Source organism: Notechis scutatus, chromosome 3 (assembly GCF_049901735.1).
Source record: "Notechis scutatus isolate UNSWTSFEM ecotype Mainland chromosome 3, rNotScu1.2, whole genome shotgun sequence".
In the NCBI taxonomy this organism is placed as follows: domain Eukaryota; kingdom Metazoa; phylum Chordata; class Lepidosauria; order Squamata; family Elapidae; genus Notechis; species Notechis scutatus.
The window spans coordinates 68,026,387-68,042,919 of NC_142011.1; the positions used below are offsets into that span (position 1 = coordinate 68,026,387).

The 16,533-nt window shown below is 39.5% G+C and overlaps 1 protein-coding gene and 1 long non-coding RNA gene across 6 annotated transcripts in view; one reads left to right on the forward strand and one right to left on the reverse strand.

Annotated features, from left to right (window-relative positions):
- Positions 1 to 16,533, forward strand: part of NFIA (nuclear factor I A) — a 479,105-nt gene that overhangs the window by 104,417 nt on the left and 358,155 nt on the right. The gene's annotated exons all lie outside the window — the stretch shown is intronic.
- Positions 1,418 to 16,381, reverse strand: LOC148131223 (uncharacterized). Its single transcript, XR_015748597.1, has 3 exons — positions 16,321 to 16,381; positions 14,331 to 14,386; positions 1,418 to 2,215 (listed from the first exon to the last, which is right to left on the reverse strand). It is a non-coding gene; the product is annotated as an uncharacterized LOC148131223 (long non-coding RNA).

Genomic DNA, 16,533 nt, shown 5'->3' on the forward strand with positions numbered 1-16,533 from the left:
TTAACTCAGCATGGCCAATGGGGTGGGCGTGGCCACTCCTCAAACTGCTGACATGTTTCCTCTTCACACTGGGTAGACCAGGCTGAAATGATGCAGGATGGCCCCTTACATTTTCCAGGATGGCCCCATGCGCTGGATCCAACCACATCATGGGCCAGATTGTGTTTGAGACCCCTGGTCTAAATGCTATTGCTATAGGAGCATAGGCACCAAGAAAACAGGGTGATGTCCAATGAGATCATAGACACCATAACATCATTGCAAACTGGCCATAAATTGCATGCTTATGCCCTCCTGCTGGATTCCCATGGGCGACATGCGTAGTTGAAGCTATGATGGATAGGATGTACAGAGACTATTTGAAGTGTGGTGTATTCAGGGGTGGAGGGGGGAGAGATAAAAGAGTCAAAAGATCCTAGAAAGCAAAAAAAACCACAATTTTTAATGTGAGAAAAGTGGCATAGATAATCCAGGTATCTGTTATTCTTATGGCAAGGTTTTCACCATTGTACACAGGGGTGGGATTCGACAGGTTCGCATCTATTCGCTAGAACTGGTTGTTAACATTCTAAGCAGTTCAGAGAACCGGTTGTTAGAAGAAATTACTGGCCTAATCTTGTAAGAAAGGCAGGAAGGAAACATTCTGGTGTTGCTTACATAAACTGCCTCTCCATTAACCCTTTTTACATTCTTGGCAGGACTAGACTTCTCTGGAACGTCTCTGGAGTTTTTTTCCCCTTCTTTGCTGGTACTTTGCTTATGTGGAGTGACCATTCAAAGTTACAATGGCACTAAAAAAAATGACTTATGACCGTTTTTCACACTTACGACTGTTGCAGCATCCCCACAGTCACGAGAGGCCAGGCGAGGAGATGTGTGCCTCGATGAGTGATGTTGAGTTGGCCATGCCCAGCCAGTCACATTAAAACCAAGCCACACCCACCAACTAAGCCACACCCACAGAACTGGTTGTTAAAAAAATTGAATCCCACCCCTGATTGTACACTGAGATTATTATTAAATGCATCTATGTCTGATTTAAGTTTGTATCCTCAGGGTACTCCTTCTATGTTCATTGACAATTATAATACAAAAACTGTATTTCAGGAAGCATTTTCAGCCTGGTTGTGTCTTTTTCATGCCACCAGAGTGAATGGACCAAATTTGAGCTCCTTTTTAAAAAATATTTTTGACAGTTTCTTTCTTTCTTTTTTGAGGGAGTTAATGGGTACCATTCCTTGCAGAGACATAAATCATCCATTTCAATCTTTTAAACTCCAATTTTTCCCTAAAATGGATGTTGTCTCTGCTGAAGACTACAAGCCAAAAGAATATGTGCATCTCTTATGTAAGAACAAATGATCCATACTCAATTACATCCCAAAGTAAAGAAAATAATCAGAATATACATTTGTAGGATCCAGAATTTATTTTTACAGTCATATTTTACAAGGAGGAGGTAAAATCCATTCAGTTCTGAGCCACACCATGCAAGACTGAAAAAAAACTTCTCCAGGTCTGGTTGTTGTCATCTACCAATTCTATGCTGTTTTGCTCTGAAATGTTTATCTGACTTTCTTATATCCATGTTGTTTTATTACATACAGCAGGGGTGGGCAACCAGACAACTTTAGGACCTGTGGATTTCAATTGCCAGAATTCCTGGGAGTTGAAGTCCACAGGTCATAAAGTTGCCATAGTTGCCCATCCCGTTATAAAGTAATTGTGGTTTGAAAGTATTTTTGTAAGAGCATCTATGAAAGCTTTATCGGCTAAAGAATATACATTCCAAACAGATGGAATCCTATTGGTTCCCTCTGTTACCTGATCTAGTTGACTTAACAATAGAATAACAGAGTTGAAGGGACCTTGTAGGGTACTGAGTCCAACCCAGTGCCCAACCATTTCTGACCGATGGCTTCCAGTGGTGAAGCTCCCACAACATTTGAAGGCAAGCTGTTCCACTGGTTGATTGTTCTCACTGCTGGAAAATTTATCCTTATTTCTAGGTTGAATCTCTCCTGGATCAGTTACCATCCATTATTCCTTGTGTGGCCTTCAGGTGCTTTGGAAAATAGATTGTCCCCATCCTCTCTGGGACAGCCCCTCAAATATTGGAAGACTGCTATCATTTCTCCCCTGGTCTTCTCTTCACTAGATTATCCATGCCGAGTTGCTGTAACCATTCTTCAGACTTGGCAGCTGCAGTAACAATCTAGCCATAAGATAAGAAGAAAAAAATAAATAAAAGCTCAGTTTCACTGGCAGAATCCTTACCTTGTGTCCCATGTTATTTTGCACTGACCTCTTATGACAAGGAGAATGAACCTGGGACTTTCCAGATATTGGTTACCTGCAGCATCCCTCACCCCTGGCTGTGCTGATAGAAACATCTAGAACAGGGCTGTCAAACTCCCAGCCCATGGGCCAAATGTGTCATGCACTGGTTTAGCAAAGGGGAAAAGGTCCTGATACATCACGTGGCACCACTGTGACGATGTGAGTTTGACACCCCTGATCTAGAAGCAGCAGTTCAATAACAGCAAGGTGCCCAGTGGTTCATTCTGCTTTCAAGGTGGAGCTATTTTAAAGCTGATCTGTTCAAAGTACAATTAATGTGATTTCTTCTTGTACAATATCTAGTTAACCTCAGGTAAGCCGGAAATGTCAAGTTGAGACAACCTAGGATTGAAAAAACAAATTACCCATAACAATAAGGAAGCTTCAATCCAAAAAGAAATCACTTTGGCGGAAAAACAAATCGGGTCACGTTGCCAACTTCAAAAGCTGATACAAAAATTTATGCCACCAGATAAAAACTGAATGCACCAATTATCACATTAAACACTACGCACCAATTCCACCCGCGCTTTCTACAATTTTGTAAACAACAAACTAAAAGACTCAAGGTCCATCCCACCCCTGAAAGGACCTAATGGTAAAGACTGCAACGATGACACTATTAAAACCAACATCTTTAACACATTCTTTGGCTCAGTATTTGTAAACAGCAATGGATCATGCCCAGTATTTCCTAGTCAAACCACAGACAACTACAATGATCTAATACATATCGATTTTACAGAAGACAATGTTGAAAAAGCACTACGCAATCTAAAACCATCTCTATCTATTGGACCAGATGGAATATGTGCATACTTCTTTAAAAAGCTATCCACTGCCATAGCTGAACCTCTAAGCATAATCTTTGAAAAATCTTTCAGGACCAGCTCCTTGCCAAAACTATGGTCACAAGCCACGGTCATCCCCATCTTCAAAAAGGGAGACCCCAGCCTAGTTGAAAATTACAGACCAATCTCTTTATGCTGCATCATCTGTGAAGTCATAGAATCAATTATTAACCAATCCATCATCCTCCACTTGGAAACAAACAACCTACTCTCTAATAAACAATTTGGTTTCAGGAAAAACTATAATGTAATCTGCAACTCTTACACTGCAAAAACATATGGACTACACAACTCGATCAGGGCAAAGCAATAGACACAATCTACATAGACTTCTGTAAAGCCTTTGATTCAGTGATACACGACAAACTACTCCTAAAACTAAAATCTTACAGTATCTCTGGACACCTGCATAACTGGATAGGAGCATTCCTGTCAAACAGACAACAAATGGTCAAAATTGGGAGTGTCCTATCCAATTCTGTACCTGTCAACAGTGGTGTCCCCCAAGGCAATGTTCTAGGACCAATTCTTTTCATACTCTACATAAATGACCTCTGTGATCATATCAAGAGCAACAGCGTTCTCTTCGCTGATGATGTAAAGCTATTCAACACCACAGACAACACTGCTACCCTTCAAAAAGACCTTGACTATGTATCAGAATGGTCCAACAAACGGCAACTTCAAATCTCAACAAATAAATGCTCTGCCCTACATATTGGCAAAAAAAAAAATCAGAAAATAAAATACAGGCTGAATAGTCAAGACCTTGTTGATGATCCAAACTCTGTCAAGGATCTTGGAGTACTCATCTCTAATGATCTAAAGAGAGCCCACTGTAACTACATAGCCAAAAAGGCGTTAAGAGTTGTTAACCTAATCTTACGTAGCTTTTTCTCTGGTAATATTACACTAATAACTAGAGCATACAAAACATTTGCTAGACCAATACTGGAATACAGCTCATCAGTCTGGAACCCACATTACTTATATGATATTAACACAGTTGAGAAAGTCCAGAAATATTTCACAAGAAGAGTTCTCTACTCTTCTACTAGATTTGCAGAATACCTTATACCTTATTTCACAAGAAGAGTTCTCTACTCTTCTACTCGTTACAGAATACCTATGCCACCAGACTTGAAATTCTAGACCTAGAAAACCTAGAACTACGCCGCCTTCGGTCCAATCTAAGTATAGTATATAAAATCATACATTGCAATGTCCTACCTGTCAATGAATACTTCAGCTTCAACCATAACAACACAAGAGCAAACAATAGATACAAACTCAAAGTTAATCGCACCAAACGATTGCAGGAAATACGACTTCAGCAACAGAGTGGTCAATGTCTGGAATACTCTACCTGACTCTGTGGTTTCTTCCCCAAACCCCAAAAACTTTAACCTTAGACTGTCTACTATTGACCTCACCCCTTTCCTGAGAGGTCTATAGGGGGCGTGCATAAGCACACCAATGTGCCTACCATTCCTGTCCTATTGTTTCTTTTATTTTTTTTATTTTTCTTATATGTATCCATGTATTGATAACTATGTTTTTACTTATACCTATTATCTTGTAAGCAATTGACAAAAATAAATAAATAAATAATGTCTTTGTTGTGCCAGGTATACTGCAGAAGAAATGAAGCTTACTACAGAAGTAGAAAATTTTAAGGAAGTTACTTCAGCTCTGAATTAACTTGCAAGGGAAATAGAACAGTGCCATCCCTGATTGAATTTTAGACTAGGAAAGGTTGCAAATTAATGAGAATTATGCCATCTTTGTGCCAAGTGATAATTTACAGCAATTAATTATTTTTTTTAAAAAAAATCTATTTCTATCAATTATAGTACTTGCTCTTTGGTGAGAAGGAGCTATTTAAGTCTCACTGAAATCCTGTTAACTGTGCTGTTCTATTTTATCTTTTTGGGGTTTTCAATTAAACTGTTATAATTTGCTTGTCATCTGCCAAATACAATAAAGACTTATTAGGCACTAACAATGTTAGTATAACCTTTTCTTCTTCTTCTTCTGAAGATCTGAACAAATTCAAATCACAATCGAAGTTCCCAATGAATCAACACCCCTATTGTTACACCTGCAAATTGTACATAGAGTGAAGCATCCTTCAGCATTAATGAGCACAGCTGCAGTCTCTTACATCCAACACTTGTAAAATAGACCTCTTTAAAGTGCCATTATCACAATATTGATAGAGTTATTTATAGTACTGCAAACGTTCCCAGTCATAACACAGTCCTTGTTATTCCACACAGCCCCAATGCTCCCCTAGTAGTACATGCTGTTGCCATCTTCTGGCAATTTTCCAGAGCCCACGATAAGGCAGCAGGTGGACGATCCTTCACAGATGAGCACATAAAGGCAGGAGGGGGGGGGAAGCTTGTCAGCAGGAAATTTTATAAGCAAGGAAAAGTGAATGTGTCAAGCCTTCAGACTGATATATTTTCATCTTTCTGCCTTCCTTAAAAGAAACCCTACAACCAACAAATAAGTCCTCTATGTTTCCAAAGGCCCCAAGAGGTTGTTGGGAGCTTGGATGTTTCCTCTTCGCTACAGTCCAAGTGAAAGAACTTCCATTTTTGCAGGACCTGTGCTTGTTTAACCTCACTAAAATCAGTGAACAACGGTGGCAGAAAACAAACACTTCTAGTGCCAATTTTAGTTGTTGTAGAAGGAAAGAAGCGTTGATGAAGATCTCCTTGAGTATGGGTTCCCCACAGAGCTATGTCTTGAGTCTGTTACTGTTCACCTTGATGACCCATGGCTGCTGAGCCAAGTCTGCTACAAATCATTTTGTGAAGTATGCGGATGACATGGAAGTGGTGGGACTTATCTGAGATGACAATAACCTGGTTTTGAATGTTAACAAAACAAAGGAGATCATTGTTGATTTTAAAAAGAGCCAGCATAGTCATGCTCCACTTTGTATCAAGGCTGCAGCTGTGGAGGTGGTCAATAGTATTAAGTATCTGGAGGTGCAGATAACAAACAATCTGACTTGGTCTCTTCATACATTATCTTTAGTGAAGCGTGCAAACCAGCATTTGCATTTCCTGCATCGGATGAGGAGAGCACATCTTTCTCCTTCTGTCTTGGCCACTTTTTACAAAGGCACAACTGAGAACATTTTAACAAACTGCATCACTGTTTGGTTTGGTGGCGGCAGTGCCTCAGACAGAAAGTCCATACAGAGAGTGGTAAGAACAACCAAGAAGATTATAGGAAGCGTGCTTCCCTTTATTCAGGATACTGCTTATAAGCACTGTTTGTTTCTGTTGCTCCCCTCTGGAAGGAGGTTTCAAATCTAGTAGCAGGGCTACTAGATTCTGTAACAGCTTTGCTCCTTATGCCATCCATCTTATGAATTCATAGGATTCTTTTTTTTCACCATGCATATGTATACATTCAAATTAGACTGTGGTGCTTCTCTGTCTCATATGTGTATATAGGTATATGCATAATAGTTATCTTTTGAGAGCTGAATGCAACAAAATTTCATTTTAATGTATGCTGATTAGTGTACATTTAAAGTGAGAATAAAGTTCTATTCTATTCTATTCTATTCTATTCTATTCTATTCTATTCTATTCTATTCTATTCTATTCTATTCTATTCTATTCTATTCTAATTTTATTCCATTCCATTCCATTTTCTTTTAAAGGTCTTTTTATTACAAGCAACACTACTGGACCAGTTTGGCCTCTTTTTAGCAAGAGACCAATCTATATTATTTTATCTATCACATCTTGATTTTGATAACATGTCAGGTTTGTACATGAAGTATTTTTAAGCAAATTTGTCAATCTGTATATTAGTGTTTACAGATACTTCCATGATACAGTCAACTATTGTCTAACATTGTTTTCTATAGATCACAACAGTCATCCTGGAAAACAGAGTAATAAAGGTGACTTGTACAGAACTATTTTATTTTTATTTATTTATTTTATTTTGTCAAGCGATTATAAGATAACAGGTATAAGTATAAGCATGGTTATGAATACATGAAATGGATACATATGAGGGGGGGAAAAGAAACAATTAGACAGGGATGGTAGGCACGTTGGGACGTTTATGCACGCCCCCTACAGACCTCTCAGGAAAGGGGTGAGGTCAATAGTAGACAATCTAAGGTTAAAGTTTTTGGGGTTTGGGGAAGAAACCACAGAGTCAGGTAGAGTATTCCAGACATTGACCACTCTGTTGCTGAAGTCGTATTTCCTGCAATTAAGTTTGGTGCGGTTTACCTTGAGTTTGTATTTATTGTGTGCTCTTGTATTGTTATGGTTGAAGCTGAAGGACTAGCCAAAAGTTTGCATTTGCAAACAGCAGATTTGAGTTCTCCTAAGAAAAACCACATATCCTTAAAAGGCTCCTAGGCAGAAAAGATGAATAGCTTCAGTAGAGAAAACGAAAAACGTACTTCTCCTTAAAAAAAAAATACTGCTATAATGTATGTATGCATGTGTTCTTCTGAATGCATCAGAGGCAGCAAAAGAAATTATCCAGAAGGAAAACATTATTTTCAACTTGATCTATTTCCAGTTTTGCGTCTCACAAGCTACTCTGATGAAAATGGCAATTCAACTATACTGATGCAGCAGCCGGCATTTGCAGCCACAATGTTCCTTGTTGTTTCTCAGATTACTGTTGATTCACCATGGATTCAGATAATCAGAGTTGGAAGGGACCTTGTAGGTCATCTAGTCCAACCCCCCCCAAGTGGGAGACCCTACACCATTTCTGACAAATGGCAGTCCAATCTCTTCTTGAAAGTCTCAAGTGATGGTGCTCCCAAAACTTCGGAGGGCAAGCTATTCCATTGGTTGATTGTTCTCACTGTCAGAAAGTTTCTCCTTATTTCCAGGTTAAATTTCTCCTTGTTCAGTTTCCATCCATTATTCCTTGTCTGGCCTACAGGTGCTTTAGAAAATAGCTTGACCCCTTCCTCCCTGTGGCAGCCCCTCAAATATTGGAAAATTGCTATTGTGTCTCCCCTGGTCCTTCTCTTTACTAGACTAGCCAAGCCCAGTTTCTACATTGTATGTTTTAGTCTCCAGTTCCCTAATCATCCTGGTTGCTCTTCTCTGTACTTTTTCTAGAGTCTCAACATCCTTCCTATAATGTGATGACCAAAACTGGATGCAGTACTCTAGGTGTGGTCTTACTAAGGCTTTATAGAGTAGTATTAGTACTTGATCTTGACTGTATCCCTCTGTTAATACAATTTAGGATTGCATTAGTTTTTTTGGCTGCTGCTGGCTCATATTTAGCTGGTTTTCCACTAAGATTCCAAGATCCCTCTCACAGTTACTGCTATTGAGCCTGTTTCTGCTTGTTGGAGACCTGCTTTCACCAGACCAAATGTCAGGCTTCCAAGTAATACACCCATAGCAAACAAAATTCCGAGGCGGGATGATTCCTCAAAGAACAGTTTTACTGGGATATATCATATTGGCACAGGCTGGTGATAACTGACTCTGAATGTTCCTGTGGTTTTCACCTAATTAAAGGTTTTTTTTCCTTCCCCAAACAATCAGTCACATGATCCAAACAAGGTACCGTCTGATTGCCTGGTAACTTCACTCCTCTTCTCTCCAACCATCTGTGGGAATGTCCTTGGTTCCCAGGAAAAAGTATTTTGTTTTGGCTACAAAACACCAGCTATCTCTATTCCACCTTCACTATCCCTCAGCTCCAGTGTGACAATGCTGAAGCCTCAAAATTGCCTCGGTCAGGTCAGCTTCAGGGTTGACACCAGATAATCAGTGGTCCCCAACCTTTCCAGATCAGCAGCCCAACTGGGGGGCAGGAGAGGGGAACTGGGCCATGCGAGTGGTGAGCCAGCGCACACACATGTGTGCACACACCAGCCTGCCACTTGTGCAGCCCGGTTACAAATAGGCCACAGCCCGGTAGTGGGCTGTGGCCTGGGATTCCCCTGGAATAGATAATACTGTCAGAGACACTCATCAATATAATACACAACTGGTTTACCAATACCTGTCATCCTAAAGTGGGCTAAGGTGGAAGTCTTCACATGATGCATTAATAAAATAGATCACTTGGGAAGGACAAACACCCAAACATATTTCAGCAGTTGACCCATAGCTAATAGTTGGCACACAGGCAACTAATCATTATAAATACACCAGAAATGTTCAATTTGTATTGGGCCAAAGATTATAAAAACTTTGAGAAAAATATTTCAAAAAAGGGGAGCTCAGAAATGACAAGGTCATAAATTTAATTGAATGGTCCTTTATTTTTAATTAATTAATTGAAGTCAGTATGATTTGTCATATATTTAATCACATTTCCTCTCATTAGATGTTATTTAGGAAGCACTTTCTGAGCGCATTCAAGTCTTAAAGGGCTAATGTAGCCCAGGAGCTGCCAATTGTGCCTCCCTAATCTAAAGGATCTTGTACTAACTGGGCTTTTCATAGTGTCATTGAACAGATTGTGTCTAAGGAGTCTGAGTGGGGTTATGAATGACGTCCCCTGAGCCAAACCACCTCCTCTGGTGTCATCTTTCAAGAACAAAGGGGTGATACTCCCAACTGCTGCTGAGTCTCAAGGGAGAATGGTTATGGTAGGGTAGCTCTATATGGAGGACATACTTTGGTGTTGAAGCCTTTTGATGGCAGAGTGATAGATTCCATTATACTGTCCCCAAGATGCTTTTTCAAGGGGCAACAGGACTCTTGAAAGTCCAGTTTCCTCTTGAAAAAAGCTCCTTAGGGACAACCATGAGCTGGATGGCTGAGAATCTCCATAGACATTTAGCTACACTCCGTTATATTCACTCCTGATTCTTACTCTTTTGCTGTACCTTGTAGGGAAGCAACGGCCCTCCTTTAACACACCAATGTTCTCATCACTCAACCAAAGGAACTTGGGAGTGAGATGTCTATTTCATTGTACAATTTACTTGCTCTACTCTTACTCAAATTAGCACGTAATGTTTTTCCATAGCAGCCTGTCATCCACATACCAGCTGTGCTCGGTCTTCCTACCTTCCGTAAAGGGAAGTCTTCCTCAGCTGTTGAAATACTGCCTTCGGATAGCATAGGACTTTTCTGTGTATATCCTGCAAAATTAATACACTTAAAATCAAAAAAAATTCTCATAACTCATTTGGGACTGTTTTTTTTTTTTTAAAGTTGGACATTGGTCAAGGACAGCTTATTGATTGAATCTAACTGCATATATTTCCCCAGCTCTTATTGAAGCCTATTTTTCATGTCACTTGAGAAGGCTGCTAACGTTTCAGTAAGGGAATATGCCAGAGCACTGCTTTAATTCATTATCTTTTGGACACACAGTAGTTGCGGTTTGGCCTGAATTAAACCCTGTGGAGAATGTGATAGTGTAATTACTCACAGGTATCCTAAACTGCTTTTAATTGAATTCTCTGTTGGACTATTCTTTTTTATTTCATTGCAGATTATTTCATTGCAGAAATAAACGATAGGTACAAGTTTTATCAACCAAAGAGGTATTGTTTTGGTACTTCATGATCTGGAAAACTAATGTTTTAGTGAAACCCCATTTAATGAAGAAATAAATAAAATTATCCATCCTCTCACCCCATGCATCATAATGTATAACCCTGGTGACTTCCAAAGGAACAATTTGTGATTTTGCTTGTCTCTAAATCCCCAGAGATCTTTATAGGCAAAACTGAACATTAGCTAGATTGCCTAAGTCTTTTGCACATCCAAAAATTTATGTCATCCTGCTACAAACTGTAGTTAAGATCTATATGTTCCCAGATTAGAATGAGCTATGGGCTGTAGAGAAAGATGAGGTAATGTTGACAATTTCTGAGACTGCATAATGCAGCAACTTTTGAAAACATAAACTTTCTATCAAGCGTTGTGAATTTTCCCATGTTATATGAAAAAAATATGGTGTCCCATTATATCTGGGGTGCCACATTGCAAGATATAAAAGCCCAAGTGCAAGAGCATTTCTTCTATTTGCCATAGATCTTAAATTTGGTTAGGTTTAAAAAGGATAAATGTGCACCACAGACATTTTGCCCTGAGGGATTCTGGGAGTTGAAGTCCACAAGTCTTAAAGTTGCTCTTGGTTCAGATATTTTTTTAAAAGAAGCCACCCTAGGTTGCTTTTGATTCAGGTTGGATTTCTGATACTTTTCATGGATACAGCTATTCATTGGGGCAGGAGGGAGAATGATGTAGAATGATTTGCAATTGTTTTTTCAGAAATGTTTTGTTTCAAGTTGACATTCTAGCCTGATTCCCTATCCAAATCCTCATTAGGACTAATCCTGTTTAAGTTTCCAGATCAACAGGCTTGTGATCTACTGCTACTGCTATGTGCTACTGCTTAGCTGGGAATCATGGAATAGAACATTTGGTATGGTTTCCTGTGTATGCATTTGGAAATATGACCATATAATCCAAGTTTGCTTGCTTTGTTTAATATCCTGCCTTTATTATTTTTAATCAATAACTCAAGACAGATAAAATAGCTAATACTCTTTCCTCCTCTTATTTTCCCAACAATAAGCCTTGTGGTAAGTTAGGCTGAGAGAGTGTGTGTGTGGTCCAAATTCACCCAGTTGACTTTCATGGCTAAGATGGGGCTAGAATTCACAAATCTACTGGTTTCTAGCCTGGTACCTTAACCACTAGACACTGGTGTTCTCTCTCATGTATGTGTCTCCTCCTCTGCCTCCTTCTATACAAATAGATGCTTGGCTCTAACTATCAGTTCTATCTTAGGTAAAGGTAAAAATTCCCCTCACACATACCTGCTAGTCATTTCTGGCTCCCAGGGGGTGGTGCTCATCTCCGTTACAAAGCTGAAGAGCCAACGCTGTCCGAAGATGTCTTTGTGGTCATGTGGCCAGCTTGACTAAATGCCACGGAATGCTGCTACCTTCCCATCAAAGTGGTCCCTACTTTTTAACTTGCATTTTTACATGCTTTCAAACTGCTAGGTTGGCAGAAGTTGGGACAAGTGACGGGAGCTCACACCATTACGTGGCACTAGGGATGTGAACTGCCAATCTGCCGACCCTTCTGATTAATAAGCTCAATATCTTAGCCACTGAGCCACCACATCCCTATCTTACTGGTCAGTGGTGGGATTCAAAAAATTTTACTACCAGTTCTTTGGGCATGGCTTGGTGGACATGGCAGGGGAAGGATACTGTAAAATCTCCAGCCAGAGGTGGTATTTGCCAGTTCTCCAAATTACTCAAAAGTTCTGCTACCCGTTCTCCAGAATTGTTCATAACCTGCTGAATACCACCTCTGTTACTGGTCCTTTATTAGTGGACCATGCTTGATGATACTTAATCTAAATAATGCCAGCATATTTTCATATAAGCAAGCAGAGAAAGTGAGTTTGTGATAGTGATAGTTACTTCTATAGAATGCTTCATAATCAAGACTTGCACCCCCACTGAAATGGCTACATCATAAATTAGTACGTTACTGAATTATTGATTGATTCAGTGGATTCAGTTATTGTGACTAAACAAGAAGGACAAATTGACTTGTATCCCTATTTAATTTGCAATTCTGTCATCACATTGTCCAAGCTTCTAACTTTGTGATAGATGACCATATGGGAAATTTAACTCTTATTCTCGAAAGAAAAATAAATTAACAATCATAAAGCTGAATTTGAAAACTTGTAGATAATGTTTGAGGAAATGTCAAGAATTAAATAAACACCAAACTCCAAGACTCAGGATCCTTGACTGGCATTTTTATGATTTTATGAAAGCATGCTAAATTGGGCAAAACAAAGAAAAGATGTTTGCTATATGATTGGTTTTCACTATTTAGGTAGACGGTAGTTTTTTAACCACCAGATTTAGATTCTTGGCTGCAGAAATTGGACAGATATTTATATTATTATATTTTAGCACAGAATCTTGTCTATTTGTAACAACTGATATGTCAGGTTCAAGTAGGAATCAATTAAAAACCAGATTCCACAAAGACATGTAAAGATTTCATTAGTACAGTTAGTGTTATTGAGTTAATCCAATGAGGCACTTGGGCTTATGGGATTTTCTTCATTTCTAATAACTGTGGCTCTCTATATATGCTCTACACCTTTCCAATATACCTACTCCATAATTATGCGTGTATATATTGAAGGTTTTTTTCCAGCTTTTACTCTGATAGCACCATTTCACGTGCTATTTCATCAGTTAACAAAAAAAGAATCTCTTGGGTCCATTGTTGCCATTGTCAGAATATTTTTATCTCAACATATTTAGCACCTTTTCCACCTGAACCAATGATTATTACTCGGCATAGATACAACTTTTACTGTCCGCCGATGCAAAATATCTTATGGGAAAATACTGGAGCTCTGCACGCTGCCATGCCAATCCAGCAGGCTTCAACAACACACACTCATTAAATTCCTGCAATCAGGAAATATTTTATTATGTACAACAGTGTCTACAAATTATAACAACTAACAAAATGATGCTGGCATTCCCTTTGGATACACTTTAAAAAGCAGGAAGCCAGATTGTTAATCAACAGAGTGACCTATTCATCCAAATTTCTTTACAATTTGCCATGGAAAATAACCATGGAATTATTTATAATGGAGGATAAGTCTCTCTTGTAATCAGATAATCTGCATAATATTTCATGTAACACAACAGAATAAACTTCATGAAAACAAAAATAAGAGGTCAGGTGAGCTTCTATCCTGAACTGTGTGAGGGAAATATGTGACTGGGATCATACAACATGCTCAGTCCAGCCCAAACGAAGAAGACTGTGTTTGCTTTCCTCAGGTAAACATGATAGAAATATGGATCAGGATCACAATCAGAATTCTTTGCCCAGAACAGCAATGGAGATAAATAGGATATGTTGCCAGCCGTCAAGCATGAAAGAACAGATCAATGAAGGTGATTTATTGCTAAAAACCTTTACAGGGATCTTTTCTACTAACAATTAGACTAGGATCAACCGTACTCAGAATGGGTCAGACTTAGCTCACTTGTGGTGTGATGACCTGGGGCATGACACAAAGGCAACACAGTCACATAAGTGAGAAGAGTCCCTTTAGTATCTCCAATTTTGCTCCCAATGTCCAGGTTACCTTCGACTGGAGAAAAAACTTTCCCAAGAACAGTCTTCAAGTGGAAAAAATTCAGTCTGAAAACAAAATACATACAAACTGTAAATAAAAATCCACACAAACCACACTGCAGTAATTAACTTGTCAGGGCAGGAGAAAGAATTGCAGACTTGAAAGGCCAGAAAAACACACACAGTTGGGAAGATGCCTAGAACCCAGATAAGCCTTGACAATACCAGATAATTCGTGATTTGCTCTCAACATTTGGGTGTGTGCAACTCCCCTTTTTAAACACTGTGTTTCCAGCTGCAGCTAATGAAGGGAATCAGAGTCCTTTCCTCCCCCGTAAGCCACGCAACTCATGTTGCTCCCTTCTCCGTTCCTCCCTCCGTGCCTTTAGGATGAAGAGAGGGTGGGCCTGGGTCTTCTTCCAAATTCCCTCTGCCTTGCTCTACCTCTCCCCTGCTCTGCCAGCTGGACTTTGCCCTTCCCCAGTTTCTTCCACAGCCAACGGACCCACACTCCCACTCCCTGTCAGCTGCTCAAACTCCCTCTTGGAATCAGATTCTGAAAGGGGCATGACATGTGGCTATGTAGGGATTCCTAGGCTGATCCCTCTTTTCACTTCACCCCTGGTTCTGCGATTCCTTCTCCAACACCACCTTAGATATTACAGAATAATGTCAATCTGCTATATGGTAGTCTGTTCTGTATTATTTAAGATTGGATTGGTGTTTACATTAAGAACTTCCATTTATTTTGTTTGTTTGTTTAATAAATTATTCAAAACTATATTTTCTTGGGATTTGTCTGAATTATGTACAATGGGTTCCATTCATTAGGATTGTCATGGGCTGCAACAATTATCTTGACCACTAGATGGCATTAGAAGTGACCACTAGAACAGTGGTCGCCAACTGGTGGTCCGTGAGAAAATTTTGGTGGTTCGCAGAGAAATGTCACCCACAGGACATTTCTGCACAGGAATACAAGGCTGCGCTGCCTACACTGGCCCATGGGAATCCTCCCGCCCACTCACTCCTTACTTGGCAAACTTGCCTGCTAAATTGCTATTTTTCCTTCTTTTTTCCCCCCCTGACCATCAGCTGTTCTGCTGTGCTGGGAGATTTAGATTAGCTAGAAAGCAGGAATCCATTGGATTTCTTGCTTTCTAGCTAATATTTAGATCTTCGGCTCTGCTTAAAAGCAGAGCAGAACCTTCCTTAGGCCTGAAGTTTCTATTATTCAGTGCAGACTCAGGTAGCTGATGGCAGATAGATAGATCTCTGAATGAATCTGTGATTCTGTGAGCAACTCAATCTGCCAGCCTGCTTTGCCTGATTTTGGGTAAAAGTTGTTCTTCTTTTAATAAAAAATTCAATATTTACATACATAGTGTGTTGTGAGTTAATTTTCTGAGTTTGTTTGCAAGCAAATTTTATGGGTTTGCTTGCAAGCAAATTTTATGTGACAGACTCAGGTAGATTTCTGAGTGAATCTGTGATTCTGTGAGCAACTCAATCTGCCTTCCTGCTTTGCCTGATTTTGGGTAAAAGTTGCTCTTTTTTATAAAAAAATCAATATTTACATAAATATTCAAAATATTTACATACAAGCCATGCCCAGCCAGTCACATGACCACCAAGCCACACCCACAAATTAGGCCACACCCACAGAACCAGTTAATAACTTTGAATCCCACCCCTGCCTCTGTGTGTTCGTGTGTGAGAGAGGGAGAGAGAGAGAGAGGCGGGGGGGAAGTTAGATCAGATCTCTCTCTCTCTCGATCTCTCTCTCCCTCTCCCACCAACGACAGCAAGCCACCGTCAATCTAAATTCATATTAGTGGTCCCCTGGTTATAAAATTATGAGTTTGATGGTCCCTGAGGTCCAAAAGGTTAGTGACCCCTGCACTAGAATAATAGCAAAGAGTTGTTTTCTTTATCACTTTGCTGCCACCTAAAGGTCATTTGAATTTTTGTAGTTCAAAAGCTTAAGACAAACTTATTACCATAGCCTGATTCCTCCACCTTATCAAAGTGCAGCAGGGCACATAACTGCCTCTGTTTCCCCTGTGAAAAGAAATATTTAGGATGGTTTTGATCATTTGCCACATCTGTTCTTTAGAATTCTTCTTTGCATTTGTCTTTCTCACAATGACAAGATATGTGCTTCTAAACAGTTATTTTTTCCAATTCTCTGAGGGGAGGTTTGAGTATATTTA